This window comes from Salvelinus alpinus, chromosome 4 (genome assembly GCF_045679555.1).
Source record: "Salvelinus alpinus chromosome 4, SLU_Salpinus.1, whole genome shotgun sequence".
In the NCBI taxonomy this organism is placed as follows: Eukaryota; Metazoa; Chordata; class Actinopteri; order Salmoniformes; family Salmonidae; genus Salvelinus; species Salvelinus alpinus.
Genome location: NC_092089.1, coordinates 14,335,230 through 14,351,763, shown reverse-complemented (window position 1 = coordinate 14,351,763; position 16,534 = coordinate 14,335,230).

Below are 16,534 nucleotides of genomic sequence, written 5' to 3'. Positions count from 1 at the left end.
TATCCACAGGCAGAACTTATCCTATCCACAGGCAGAACTTATCCTATTCACATGGGGAACTTATCCTATCCACAGGGGGTACTTATCCTATCCACAGGCAGATCTTATCCTATCCACAGGCAGAACTTATCCTATCCACAGGCAGAACTTATCCTATCCACAGGCAGAATTATCCTATCCACAGGCAGAACTTATCCTATCCACAGGGGGTACTTGGGAAGACTCATCAGAACGTAGGCCTACTGGTCAAATGAGGGGGTACTTCTGGGGTACAGTAAACAAAGAAGGTAGCAAACCACTAATATAGAGGACATGCCCTGAGGGGACAAAACATTAAGAACACCTGCTCTTTCCATGACATAGACTGACCAGGTGAATCCAGGTGAAAGCCATGATCCCTTATTGATGTCACTTGTTAAATCCACTTCAATCAGTGTAGATGAAGGAGAGGAGGCGGGTTAAAGAAGGATTTTTAAGCCTTGAGACAATTAGAGACATGGATTGTATACGTGTGCCATTCAGAGGGTGAACGGGGCAAGACTAAAGATTTAAGTGCCTTTGAACGTGGTCTGGTAGTAGGTGCCAGACTCACCAGTTTCAGTGTGTCAAGAACTGCAACGCTGCTGGGTTTTTCACACTCAACTGTTTCCCGTGTTTATCAAGAATGGTCCACCACCCAAAAGGACATCCAGCCCACTTGACACAACTGTGGGAAGCGTTGGAGTCAACATGGGTCAACATCACTGTGGGACGGCTTTCGAACACCTTGTAGAGTCCACGAGCCCAGACGAATGGAGGCTGTTCTGCAACTCAATATTAGGAAGGTGTTCTTAATGTTTTGTCCAACTCAGTGTCTCCGCTAACGGCTGGAGGCATCACACAGCTCCTTTGAGCTAACTCTTTATCAGTGACACTCAGTCACTGTCTAGCGTAGGTTTTCCATCTTGACTGGATTTATGAGTGTCATCTTCAGCAGTGAAGAATTCAAAGAATGGGGGTCCCTTTTTCCCAAAACTATCTATATTGAGCCTAAGCAATTGCTGCCAACTGTTGTTCTATAATTGCTGTGGTGTAACTAACAGCAGCTGTGATGTAACTAGCAGCAGCTGTGATGTAACTAGCAGCAGCTGTGATGTAATTAGCAGCAGCTGTGGTGTAACTAACAGCAGCTGTGGTGTAACTAGCAGCAGCTGTGATGTAACTAGCAGCAGCTGTGGTGTAACTAGCAGCAGCTGTGGTGTAACTAGCAGCAGCTGTGGTGTAACTAGCAGCAGCTGTGATGTAACTAACAGCAGCTGTGATGTAACTAGCGGCAGCTGTGATGTAACTAACAGCAGCTGTGGTGTAACTAGCAGCAGCTGGGTGTAACTAGCAGCAGCTGTGATGTAACTAACAGCAGCTGTGATGTAACTAGCAGCAGCTGTGGTGTAACTAGCGGCAGCTGTGATGTAACTAGCAGCAGCTGTGATGTAACTAGCAGCAGCTGTGATGTAACTAGCAGCAGCTGTGGTGTAACTAGCAGCAGCTGTGGTGTAACTAGCAGCAGCTGTGATGTAACTAGCAGCAGCTGGGTGTAACTAGCAGCAGCTGTGATGTAACTAGCAGCAGCTGTGGTGTAACTAGCAGCAGCTGTGGTGTAACTAGCGGCAGCTGTGATGTAACTAGCAGCAGCTGTGGTGTAACTAGCAGCAGCTGTGGTGTAACTAGCAGCAGCTGTGGTGTAACTAGCAGCAGCTGTGGTGTAACTAGCGGCAGCTGTGATGTAACTAGCAGCAGCTGTGGTGTAACTAACAGCAGCTGTGGTGTAACTAGCAGCAGCTGTGGTGTAACTAGCAGCAGCTGTGATGTAACTAACAGCAGCTGTGGTGTAACTAGCAGCAGCTGTGGTGTAACTAGCAGCAGCTGTGGTGTAACTAGCAGCAGCTGTGGTGTAACTAGCAGCAGCTGTGATGTAACTAGCAGCAGCTGTGATGTAACTAGCAGCAGCTGTGGTGTAACTAACAGCAGCTGTGACGTAACTAACAGCAGCTGTGGTGTAACTAGCAGCAGCTGTGATGTAACTAGCAGCAGCTGTGGTGTAACTAGCAGCAGCTGTGGTGTAACTAGCAGCAGCTGTGATGTAACTAACAGCAGCTGTGATGTAACTAACAGCAGCTGTGATGTAACTAGCAGCAGCTGTGGTGTAACTAGCAGCAGCTGTGGTGTAACTAGCAGCAGCTGTGGTGTAACTAGCAGGAGCTGTGATGTAACTAACAGCAGCTGTGGTGTAACTAACAGCAGCTGTGATGTAACTAGCAGCAGCTGTGGTGTAACTAGCAGCAGCTGTGGTGTAACTAGCAGCAGCTGTGGTGTAACTAGCAGGAGCTGTGATGTAACTAACAGCAGCTGCGGTGTAACTAACAGCAGCTGTGATGTAACTAGCAGCAGCTGTGATGTAACTAGCAGCAGCTGTGGTGTAACTAGCAGCAGCTGTGGTGTAACTAGCAGCAGCTGTGATGTAACTAGCAGCAGCTGTGGTGTAACTAGCAGCAGCTGTGGTGTAACTAGCGGCAGCTGTGATGTAACTAGCAGCAGCTGTGGTGTAACTAGCGGCAGCTGTGGTGTAACTAGCAGCAGCTGTGGTGTAACTAGCAGCAGCTGTGGTGTAACTAGCGGCAGCTGTGATGTAACTAGTAGCAGCTGTGGTGTAACTAACAGCAGCTGTGGTGTAACTAGCAGCAGCTGTGGTGTAACTAGCAGCAGCTGTGATGTAACTAACAGCAGCTGTGGTGTAACTAGCAGCAGCTGTGGTGTAACTAGCAGAAGCTGTGGTGTAACTAGCAGCAGCTGTGGTGTAACTAGCAGCAGCTGTGATGTAACTAGCAGCAGCTGTGGTGTAACTAGCAGCAGCTGTGGTGTAACTAGCAGCAGCTGTGGTGTAACTAACAGCAGCTGTGGTGTAACTAACAGCAGCTGTGATGTAACTAACAGCAGCTGTGGTGTAACTAGCAGCAGCTGTGGTGTAACTAGCAGCAGCTGTGGTATAACTAGCAGCAGCTGTGGTGTAACTAGCAGCAGCTGTGATGTAACCAGCAGCAGCTGTGGTGTAACTAGCAGCAGCTGTGGTGTAACTAGCAGCAGCTGTGGTGTAACTAGCAGCAGCTGTGGTGTAACTAGCAGCAGCTGTGATGTAACTAGCAGCAGCTGTGGTGTAACTAGCAGCAGCTGTGGTGTAACTAGCAGCAGCTGTGATGTAACTAGCAGCAGCTGTGATGTAACTAGCAGCAGCTGTGATGTAACTAGCAGCAGCTGTGGTGTAACTAGCAGCAGCTGTGGTGTAACTAGCGGTAGCTGTGATGTAACTAGCAGCAGCTGTGGTGTAACTAGCAGCAGCTGTGATGTAACTAGCAGCAGCTGTGATGTAACTAGCAGCAGCTGTGATGTAACTAGCAGCAGCTGTGGTGTTTGATGTGTAGTCCTGTGATTGATTTTAATTTCCTACTCAGTTCAAAGTAACACAGCTCATTGTAACAGCAGACAGGAAGCACACAGAGTGAGGAAAAGCCTTTAACACAGAGGATTTGTGTTCCACAGTGGTACAATAACAACGGGATTGCTACTGTAGTTGTGTTGTGGTTTTAATTACGTACAAATAATGTATCTTTGCAACAAAAAAAAAAGAATCCTCCTCAGTTCCCAGATAAGGTAGAAGCGATATAGGTTTTATCAAACAGTTGAAACGTCTCTAAAGGATAAATCTTATATTTACATTCTGATCTGTCACTACCTCTCTTGGATTCAGACCCCTATGTCATGTTGTTATAAATCACAACATAGAATCTATAGACAGTTAGCTTTAAACCCCTATGTCATGTTGTTATAAATCACAACATAGAATCTATAGACAGTTGGCTTTAAACCACTATGTCATGTTGTTATAAATCACAACATAGAATCTATAGACAGTTAGCTTTAAACCCCTATGTCATGTTGTTATAAATCACAACATAGAATCTACAGACAGTTGGCTTTAAACCCCTATGTCATGTTGTTATAAATCACAACATAGAATCTATAGACAGTTGGCTTTAAACCACTATGTCATGTTGTTATAAATCACAACATAGAATCTATAGACAGTTAGCTTTAAACCCCTATGTCATGTTGTTATAAATCACAACATAGAATCTATAGACAGTTGGCTTTAAACCCCTATGTCATGTTGTTATAAATCACAACATAGAATCTATAGACAGTTAGCTTCAAACCCCTATGTCATGTTGTTATAAATCACAACATAGAATCTATAGACAGTTGGCTTTAAACCCCTATGTCATGTTGTTATAAATCACAACATAGAATCTATAGACAGTTGGCTTTAAACCCCTATGTCATGTTGTTATAAATCACAACATAGAATCTATAGACAGTTAGCTTTAAACCCCTATGTCATGTTGTTGTAAATCACAACATAGAATCTACAGACAGTTAGCTTCAAACCCCTATGTCATGTTGTTATAAATCACAACATAGAGTCTATAGACAGTTAGCTTTAAACCCCTATGTCATGTTGTTGTAAATCACAACATAGAATCTATAGACAGTTAACTTCAAACCCCTATGTCATGTTGTTATAAATCACAACATAGAATCTGTAGACAGTTGGCTTTAAACCCCTATGTCATGTTGTTATAAATCACAACATAGAATCTATAGACAGTTAGCTTCAAACCCCTATGTCATGTTATCATAAATCACAACATAGAATCTATAGACAGTTAGCTTCAAACCCCTATGTCATGTTGTTGTAAATCACAACATAGAATCTATAGACAGTTGGCTTTAAACCCCTATGTCATGTTGTTATAAATCACAACATAGAATCTATAGACAGTTAGCTTTAAACCCCTATGTCATGTTGTTATAAATCACAACATCGAATCTATAGACAGTTGGCTTTAAACCCCTATGTCATGTTGTTATAAATCACAACATAGAATCTATAGACAGTTGGCTTTAAACCCCTATGTCATGTTATCATAAATCACAACATAGAATCTATAGACAGTTAGCTTCAAACCCCTATGTCATGTTGTTATAAATCACAACATAGAATCTATAGACAGTTAGCTTCAAACCCCTATGTCATGTTGTTATAAATCACAACATAGAATCTATAGACAGTTGGCTTTAAACCACTATGTCATGTTGTTATAAATCACAACATAGAATCTATAGACAGTTGGCTTTAAACCTCTATGTCATGTTGTTATAAATCACAACATAGAATCTATAGACAGTTGGCTTTAAACCCCTATGTCATGTTGTTATAAATCACAACATAGAATCTATAGACAGTTGGCTTTAAACCACTATGTCATGTTGTTATAAATCACAACATAGAATCTATAGACAGTTAGCTTCAAACCCCTATGTCATGTTGTTATAAATCACAACATAGAATCTATAGACAGTTGGCTTTAAACCCCTATGTCATGTTGTTATAAATCACAACATAGAATCTATAGACAGTTGGCTTTAAACCACTATGTCATGTTGTTATAAATCACAACATAGAATCTATAGACAGTTGGCTTTAAACCCCTATGTCATGTTGTTATAAATCACAACATAGAATCTATAGACAGTTAGCTTCAAACCCCTATGTCATGTTGTTATAAATCACAACATAGAATCTATAGACAGTTAGCTTCAAACCCCTATGTCATGTTGTTATAAATCACAACATATAATCTATAGACAGTTAGCTTCAAACCCCTATGTCATGTTGTTATAAATCACAACATAGAATCTATAGACAGTTGGCTTTAAACCCCTGTCATGTTGTTATAAATCACAACATAGAATCTATAGACAGTTGGCTTTAAACCACTATGTCATGTTGTTATAAATCACAACATAGAATCTATAGACAGTTAGCTTCAAACCCCTATGTCATGTTGTTATAAATCACAACATAGAATCTATAGACAGTTGGCTTTAAACCCCTATGTCATGTTGTTATAAATCACAACATAGAATCTATAGACAGTTGGCTTTAAACCCCTATGTCATGTTGTTATAAATCACAACATAGAATCTATAGACAGTTGGCTTTAAACCACTATGTCATGTTGTTATAAATCACAACATAGAATCTATAGACAGTTAGCTTCAAACCCCTATGTCATGTTGTTATAAATCACAACATAGAATCTATAGACAGTTAGCTTCAAACCCCTATGTCATGTTGTTATAAATCACAACATAGAATCTATAGACAGTTAGCTTCAAACCCCTATGTGATGTTGTTATAAATCACAACATAGAATCTATAGACAGTTGGCTTTAAACCCCTGTCATGTTGTTATAAATCACAACATAGAATCTATAGACAGTTGGCTTTAAACCCCTATGTCATGTTGTTATAAATCACAACATAGAATCTATAGACACAAGGCAGGGTGATAAAGATACTGGGCTGCTGAGGACATCCTGATGCACCAGACGCTGGACGTGACGTTACTTTAGACTACTGTTCTGTCAGTTCAGACACAACGGAGCTCTGGCAGGGGTAGAATGGAGACTAAAAGCTGCCACGTTTTGTTTATAGGGGAAACCAGGTGATCTGGGACATAACAAGAGCCGAATATTCTGTGTTGCAGTTTTCTTTAACCTTTTGGATCAATTTCTCTTCAAATGAATATATCAGCTTTGATTTTTCATGTTTGTAAAATACCATTATTGTAAAATACCAAGTACCATAGTGTGTGATCTGATGAACTGACCTTTCACATTCGAACTGACCCCTGACCCCTTCCTTCCTTTCCTCTTTTATTTTTATAACTGTGAGATGTGACATCATCCAAACTCATCCTGTACTAGACACAACGCAGGCCAGGTGTGAAAACAGACAAAACAAGAGATCACCTGTAACTAACGATGACACCTCACCTGGAACACTGGAGGCTGGTGGGGCGGAGATATCGGAGGACGGGCTCATTGTTAACGGCTGGGAATGGAATAAACGGAGGGGTGTCAAAACACGTGACAACTTTCGTATCCGTTCCGTTCCAACCATTATGATGAGCCTGTCCTGACTACATCACCCACCCACCAGCCTCCACTGACCTGTAACCAAGGTAACCATTATGATGAGCCTGTCCTAACTACATCACCCACCCACCAGCCTCCACTGACCTGTAACCAAGGTAAACAACATGTCAATCTATAGACGACAAGTCATGGGTGTGAGATAAAGCTTACAAAAAAAAACACAGTGAGAATAACATTACAAGCTGACTAAAGAGACATATAACTATAACAGTGATTATACCAGTCACTTCTGATTGGTCAGTTTGGCTTGATGTATCCATATAGTGCCATGTTGTGAATACATTTATAGTAACATTTTAAATGGAGTAAATTGAAAACCTTTATTCATAAAACCCTGTTCCAAAATATTACAGATGAGAGTTGTGTTAAATCGAAGGGAATATTTGTTATAAAAATGGATTCTACCTATTCAGAGAAAGAAGGAACTAGCAAAGATAACTCTGTCCTATATTACATGTCTATTTTTCATATAACATAATAAATACAACTTGGAATTATCAGCTGCTTACTCCTGGTGACGATTCTGTTTTCTGATCAACTGTCTCATCTCTGTCCGCCCTTTTATGTCCTTAACCTCTTTGTTATCATAATAGTAATATATAGTATATACCCAACCACTGTTATTGTCTTACATAACATCTGTTATTATCAACATCCTGTATAGACACAGGAAGAGGACTTTTGAAGGGAAGTAGAGACATGACCTTGTTATTTCTAGCAGCTTGAAGAGGCTGGTGGGAGAGAGAGGCGCGAGGGAGAGAGAGGCGCGAGGACGAGGGAGAAAGAGACGCGAGGGAGAGAGAGGCGCGAGGGAGAGAGAGGCGCGAGCGAGAGAGAGGCTGGTGGGAGAGAGAGGCGCGAGGGAAAGAGAGGCTGGTGGGAGAGAGGCGCGAGGGAGAGAGTGGCGCGAGGGAGAGAGAGGCTGGTGGGAGAGAGGCGCGAGAGAGAGAGAGGCGCGAAGGAGAGAGAGGCGCGAGGGAGAGAGAGGCTGGTGGGAGAGAGAGGCGCGAGGGAAAGAGGCGCGAGGGAGAGAGAGGTGCGAGGGAGAGAGAGGCGCGAGGGAGAGGGACAGAGGGTATAAACGGTGCTCCTAGAAATAGAACTCGAGGACGCTCACAGCGTCTGATGACTCACCAGGTTAATGGTTTCTCTAGGCTGTGTGTGACTCTCTCTGTCTCATTCTAAACCTATGCGACTGCAGATAGGACGGGGGAAAGGGGCTGCTGCAAACGGTCTCTTACGGTAATCAATCCATGACGATTCAAAAGCAAATTTTAGACATTTTATTTTCAGGTGTTGTGTCATGTGCTCTTTCGTAATAACTCATTATACAGACCTTCCATCCTTTAACATCATGTAATAACTCATTACACAGACCTTCCATCTATAACATCATGTAATAACTCATTATACAGACCTTCCATCTATAACATCATGTAATAACTCATTACACAGACCGTCCATCCTTTAACATCATGTAATAACTCATTACACAGACCTTCCATCCTTTAACATCATGTAATAACTCATTACACAGACCGTCCATCTATAACATCATGTAATAACTCATTACACAGACCTTCCATCTATAACATCATGTAATAACTCATTACACAGACCTTCCATCCTTTAACATCATGTAATAACTCATTACACAGACCTTACATCCATAACATCATGTAATAACTCATTACACAGACCTTCCATCCTTTAACATCATGTAATAACTCATTACACAGACCTTACATCCATAACATCATGTAATAACTCATTACACAGACCTTCCATCCTTTAGCATCATGTAATAACTCATTACACAGACCTTCCATCTATAACATCATGTAATAACTCATTACACAGACCTTACATCCATAACATCATGTAATAACTCATTACACAGACCTTCCATCTATAACATCATGTAATAACTCATTACACAGACCTTCCATCCTTTAACATCATGTAATAACTCATTACACAGACCTTCCATCCTTTAACATCATGTAATAACTCATTACACAGACCTTCCATCCTTTAACATCATGTAATAACTCATTACACAGACCTTCCATCCTTTAACATCATGTAATAACTCATTACACAGACCTTCCATCCTTTAACATCATGTAATAACTCATTACACAGACCTTCCATCCTTTAACATCATGTAATAACTCATTACACAGACCTTCCATCCTTTAACATCATGTAATAACTCATTACACAGACCTTCCATCCATAACATCAACATGTATTCACAAATTTATACCACAGAAACTCACCACAGCTACTCTTCAAAGCTGTGGCAAACAGCTCATCGATAATGTAGGTCTACGTTCCTCCCTGACATCACAGAGAGGCATACAGCTCATCCATAATGTAGGTCTACCTCCCTGACATCACAGAGAGGCATACAGCTCATCCATAATGTAGGTCTTCCTCCCTGACATCACAGAGAGGCATACAGCTCATCCACAATGTAGGTCTACCTCCCTGACATCACAGAGAGGCATACAGCTCATCCATAATGTAGGTCTTCCTCCCTGACATCACAGAGAGGCATACAGCTCATCCATAATGTAGGTCTTCCTCCCTGACATCACAGAGGCCTACAGCTCATCCATAATGTAGGTCTACCTCCCTGACATCACAGAGAGGCATACAGCTCATCCATAATGTAGGTCTACCTCCCTGACATCACAGAGAGGCATACAGCTCATCCATAATATAGGTCTACCTCCCTGACATCACAGAGAGGCATACAGCTCATCCATAATATAGGTCTACGTCCCTGACATCACAGAGAGGCCTACAGCTCATCCATAATGTAGGTCTACGTTCCTCCCTGACATCACAGAGAGGCCTACAGCTCATCCATAATGTAGGTCTTCCTCCCTGACATCACAGAGAGGCATACAGCTCATCCATAATGTAGGTCTTCCTCCCTGACATCACAGAGGCATACAGCTCATCCATAATGTAGGTCTACCTCCCTGACATCACAGAGAGGCATACAGCTCATCCATAATGTAGGTCTACCTCCCTGACATCACAGAGAGGCATACAGCTCATCCATAATGTAGGTCTACGTCCCTGACATCACAGAGAGGCATACAGCTCATCCATAATGTAGGTCTACCTCCCTGACATCACAGAGAGGCATACAGCTCATCCATAATGTAGGTCTACCTCCCTGACATCACAGAGAGGCATACAGCTCATCCATAATGTAGGTCTACCTCCCTGACATCACAGAGAGGCATACAGCTCATCCATAAGGTAGGTCTACCTCCCTGACATCACAGAGAGGCATACAGCTCATCCATAATGTAGGTCTACCTCCCTGACATCACAGAGAGGCATACAGCTCATCCATAATGGTGGTCTTCCTCCCTGACATCACAGAGAGGCATACAGCTCATCCATAATGTAGGTCTTCCTCCCTGACATCACAGGGAGGCATACAGCTCATCCATAATGTAGGTCTACGTTCCTCCCTGACATCACAGAGAGGCATACAGCTCATCCATAATGTAGGTCTACCTCACTGACATCACAGAGAGGCATACAGCTCATCCATAATGTAGGTCTACCTCCCTGACATCACAGAGAGGCATACAGCTCATCCATAATGTAGGTCTTCCTCCCTGACATCACAGAGAGGAAGCAGCAGCATTCTCTGCAACTGTAATGATGTCTTCACATCACTGGGTCTCTGCTCACTTCTTCTGACTTCCTTCCGGTACCGAGCTGATGACTTCATTAATTCATTCACTTCCTCCCAGTGCTATTTCTTCACCAGCAGAAGTCTCCTTTCCTTACTTCTCACACAATTCATTCACTTCCTCCCAGTGCTATTTCTTTACAGGCAGTAGTCTCCTTTCCTTACTTCTCCCACAATTAATTCACTGCAGAATCATTACAGGTAACTATTACAGCATTACATTATTACAGTATTACATTATTACAGCATAACACTATTACAGCATTACATAATTACACTATTACATTATTACATTATTACATTATTACAGCATTACATAATTACACTATTACAGCATTACATTATTACAGCATTACATTATTACAGCATTACATAATTACATTATTACAGCATTACATAATTACACTATTACAGCATTACATAATTACACTATTACAGCATTACATTATTACATTATTACAGCATTACATTATTACAGCATTACATAATTACACTATTACAGCATTACATAATTACACTATTACAGCATTACATAATTACACTATTACAGCATTACACTATTACAGCATTACATTATTACAGCATTAAATTATTACATTATTACAGCATTACATTATTACAGCATTACATTATTACATTATTACAGCATTACATTATTACATTATTACAGCATTACATTATTACAGCATTACATAATTACACTATTACAGCATTACATAATTACACTATTACAGCATTACATAATTACACTATTACAGCATTACATTATTACATTATTACAGCATTACATTATTACAGCATTACATAATTACACTATTACAGCATTACATAATTACACTATTACAGCATTACATTATTACAGCATTAAATTATTACATTATTACAGCATTACATTATTACAGCATTACATTATTACATTATTACAGCATTACATTATTACATTATTACAGCATTACATTATTACAGCATTACACTATTACAGCATTAAATTATTACATTATTACAGCATTACATTATTACAGCATTACATTATTACATTATTACAGCATTACACTATTACAGCATTACATTATTACATTATTACAGCATTACATTATTACAGCATTACATTATTACAGCATTACATTATTACAGCATTACATTATTACAGCATCACATTATTACAGCATTACATTATTACAGCATTACACTATTACAGCATTACATTATTACAGCATTACATTATTACAGCATTACAGTATTACAGCATTACATTATTACATTATTACAGCATTACACTATTACAGCATTACACTAATACAGCATTACATTATTACAGCATTACATTATTACAGCATTACATTATTACAGACATTTAACATTTACATTTAAGTCATTTAGCAGACGCTCTTATCCAGAGCGACTTACAAATTGGTGCATTCACCTTATGATATCCAGTGGAACAACCACTTTACAATAGTGCATCTAACTCTTTTAAGGGGGAGGGGGGGGTTAGAAGGATTACTTTATCCTATCCTAGGTATTCCTTAAAGAGGTGGGGTTTCAGGTGTCTCCGGAAGGTGGTGATTGACTCCGCTGACCTGGCGTCGTGAGGGAGTTTGTTCCACCATTGGGGTGCCAGAGCAGCGAACAGTTTTGACTGGGCTGAGCGGGAACTGTACTTCCTCAGAGGTAGGGAGGCGAGCAGGCCAGAGGTGGATGAACGCAGTGCCCTTGTTTGGGTGTAGGGCCTGATCAGAGCCTGAAGGTACGGAGGTGCCGTTCCCCTCACAGCTCCGTAGGCAAGCACCATGGTCTTGTAGCGGATGCGAGCTTCAACTGGAAGCCAGTGGAGAGAGCGGAGGATCGGGGTGACGTGAGAGAACTTGGGAAGGTTGAACACCAGACGGGCTGCGACGTTCTGGATGAGTTGTAGGGTTTTAATAGCACAGGCAGGGAGCCCAGCCAACAGCGAGTTGCAGTAGTCCAGACGGGAGATGACAAGTGCCTGGATTAGGACCTGCACTGCTTCCTGTGTGAGGCAGGGTCGTACTCTGCGAATGTTGTAGAGCATGAACCTACAGGAACGGGTCACCGCCTTGATGTGAGTTGAGAACGACAGGGTGTTGTCCAGGATCACGCCAAGGTTCTTAGCACTCTGGGAGGAGGACACAATGGAGTTGTCAACCGTGATGGCGAGATCATGGAACGGGCAGTCCTTCCCCGGGAGGAAGAGCAGCTCCGTCTTGCCGAGGTTCAGCTTGAGGTGGTGATCCGTCATCCACACTGATATGTCTGCCAGACATGCAGAGATGCGATTCGCCACCTGGTTATCAGAGGGGGGAAAGGAGAAGATTAATTGTGTGTCGTCTGCATAGCAATGATAGGAGAGACCATGTGAGGATATGACAGAGCCAAGTGACTTGGTGTATAGCGAGAATAGGAGAGGGCCTAGAACAGAGCCCTGGGGGACACCAGTGGTGAGAGCACGTGGTGCGGAGACAGATTCTCGCCACGCCACCTGGTAGGAGCGACCTGTCAGGTAGGACGCAATCCAAGCGTGGGCGGCGCCCGAGATGCCCAGCTCGGAGAGGGTGGAGAGGAGGATCTGATGGTTCACAGTATCAAAGGCAGCCGATAGGTCTAGAAGGATGAGAGCAGAGGAGAGAGAGTTAGCTTTAGCAGTGCAGAGCGCCTCCGTGACACAGAGAAGAGCAGTCTCAGTTGAATGACTAGTCTTGAAACCTGACTGATTTGGATCAAGAAGGTCATTCTGAGAGAGATAGCAGGAGAGCTGGCCAAGGACGGCACGTTCAAGAGTTTTGGAGAGAAAAGAAAGAAGGGATACTGGTCTGTAATAATAACAGCATCACATTATTACAGCATCACATTATTACAGCATTACATTATTACATTATTACAGCATTACACTATTACACTATTACATTATTACAGCATCACATTATTACAGCATTACATTATTACAGCATTACATTATTACATTATTACAGCATTACACTATTACATTATTACAGCATCACATTATTACAGCATTACACTATTACAGCATCACATTATTACAGCATTACATTATTACAGCATTACACTATTACATTATTACAGCATCACATTATTACAGCATTACACTATTACAGCATCACATTATTACAGCATTACACTATTACAGCATTACACTATTACATTATTACAGCGTTACATTATTACAGCATTACATTATTACATTATTACAGCATCACATTATTACAGCATTACACTATTACATTATTACAGCATCACATTATTACAGCATTACATTATTACAGCATTACATTATTACAGCATTACACTATTACAGCATCACATTATTACAGCATTACATTATTACAGCATCACATTATTACAGCATTACATTATTACAGCATCACATTATTACAGCATTACATTATTACAGCATTACACTATTACATTATTACAGCATCACATTATTACAGCATTACATTATTACAGCATTACATTATTACAGCATTACATTATTACATTATTACAGCATTACATTATTACATTATTGCAGCATACTATTGTAGTTACAGCACCAGTCTCTAGTACAGTCAGTCGCAGTAACAGAGGCTATACGTTATGAGATACACAGGGATGGTCTGACTGACTGGCTGCGTACTGAAGTCCTCTGTCCCTGGTGAATGAACAGGCTGTTCCTGGAGGAGAGTGGGAAGCTGTGAGGAAGAGTGTAGAATTGTGGGGAGATGTGAGGATTCTCTGTGACTAGGCTTTTGCAATAATGTTGTTTATCCAGACACGTCTCTCTCCGCTAGGAAAAAAACATGGTAAGTGATTGGATCAGCCTGCTATCACAAGAATTTGGATTTTATCCAGGACAACTAAATGTTTTGTCAGGTATTGCTGTGGAGAAGCCCTTTCCGGCTGTCCAATGACCTAGTGGCCTCATGGGTGGAATGTTATTAATACTTTTTATAATGAACAAACATGATATATTTATTTAAAAAATGTTGTTATATTTCAGTATTTTTGCTATATTTCAGTATTTTTGCTATATTTCAGTATTTTGCTATATTTCAGTATTTTGCTATATTTCAGTATTTTGCTATATTTCAGTATTTTGCTATATTTCAGTATTTTGTTATGTACACTGACCTAAAATATAAATACTGAACTAAAATATATATATTGAACTAAAATCTAAATATAATGCGAACTAAAATATATATAATATATTCTGGTTAGAGCCAGTTTGCGCTGTTCTGTGAAGGGAGTAGTACAGAGCGTTGTACGAGATCTTCAGTTTCTTGGCAATTTCTCGCATGGAATGGCCTTCATTTCTCAGAACAAGAATAGACTGATGAGTTTCAGAAGAAAGTTATTTGTTTCTGGCCATTTTGAACCTGTAATCGAACCCACAAATGCTGATGCTCCAGATACTCAACTAGTCTAAAGAAGGCCAGTTTTATTGCTTCTGTAATCAGTACAACAGTTTTCAGATGTGCTAACATAATTGCAAAAGGGTTTTCTAATGATCAATTGGCCCTTTAAAATGATAAACTTGGATTAGCTAACACAATGTGCCATTGGAACACAGGAGTGATGGTTGCTGATAATGGGCCTTTGTACGCCTATGTAGATATTCCATAAGAAATCTGTCGTTTCCAGCTACAATAGTAATTTACAACATTAACAATGTCTACACTGTATTTCTGATCAATTTGATGTTATTTAAAAAAACATTTTTTTTTTCTTCTTTAAAAAACAGGGACATTTCGAAGTGACCCCAAACTTTTGAACGATAGTGTATATATTATATATATATACACAGTTGAAGTCGGAAGTTTACATACACCTTAGCCAAATACATTTAAACTCAGTTTTTCACAATTCCTGACATTTAATCGTAGTACGAAATCCCTGTCTTAGGTCAGTTAGGATCACCACTTTATTTTAAGAATGTGAAATGTCATAATAATAGTAGAGAGAATTATTTATTTCAGCTTTTATTTATTTCATCACATTCCCAGTGGGTCAGAAGTTTACATACACTCAATTAGTATTTGGTAGCATTGCCTTTAAATTGTTTAACTTGGGTCAAACGTTTCGGGTAGCTTCCCACAATAAGTTGGGTGATTTTTGGCCCATTCCTCCTGATAGAACTGGTGTAACTGTGTCAGGTTTGTAGGCCTCCTTGCTCGCACACACTTTTAAAATTCTGCCCACAAATTTTCTATGGGATTGAGGTCAGGGCTTTGTGATGGCCACTCCAATACCTTGACTTTGTTGTCCTTCAGCCATTTTGCCACAACTTTGGAAGTATGTTTGGGGTCATTGTCCATTTGGAAGATCCATTTGCGACCAAGCTTTAACTTCCTGAATGATGTCTTGAGATGTTGCTTCAATATATACACATAATTTTCCTGCCTCATGATACCATCTATTTTGTGAAGTGCACGAGTCCCCCCTGCAGCAAAGCACCCCCACAACATGATGCTGCCACCCCCGTGCTTCACGGTTGGGATGGTGTTCTTCGGCTTGCAAGCCTCCCCCTTTTTCCTCCAAACATAACGATGGTCATTATGGCCAAACAGTTCTTATTTGTTTCATCAGACCAGAGGACATTTCTCCAAAAAGTACAATCTTTGTCCCCATGTGCAGTTGCAAACCGTAGTCTGTCTTTTTTTATGGCGGTTTTGGAGCAGTGGCTTCTTCCTTGCT